The sequence below is a fragment of the Antrostomus carolinensis genome, unplaced genomic scaffold (genome assembly GCF_000700745.2).
Source record: "Antrostomus carolinensis isolate BGI_N321 unplaced genomic scaffold, ASM70074v2 scaffold24992, whole genome shotgun sequence".
Lineage (NCBI taxonomy): Eukaryota > Metazoa > Chordata > Aves > Caprimulgiformes > Caprimulgidae > Antrostomus > Antrostomus carolinensis.
The window spans coordinates 1-263 of record NW_010300518.1 but is presented as its reverse complement, the minus strand read 5'-3'; positions in this window follow the sequence as shown (position 1 = coordinate 263).

The window sequence follows — 263 nt, the reverse complement described above, 5'->3', positions numbered from 1 at the left end:
TTTTTTTTTTTTTTTTTTTTTTACACTGAGGAACACATCTTATTCTCATTGTTCTAGACTGAAATGAGTAATGTGTAATTTTGGTGGGGTCCAAAGTAGAAATTAGTTGGGCAAAGATGATATGAATGAAAAAGTATTTTAAACGTTAATGTTCTGCTTTGTGAATATGTAAGTATAGCATAAAGATTTTTCCATCCCATTTATCCCCTTTAAAACCATAGTTTACAATTGGTAGATCTGTCTATATATATAAATATATATAT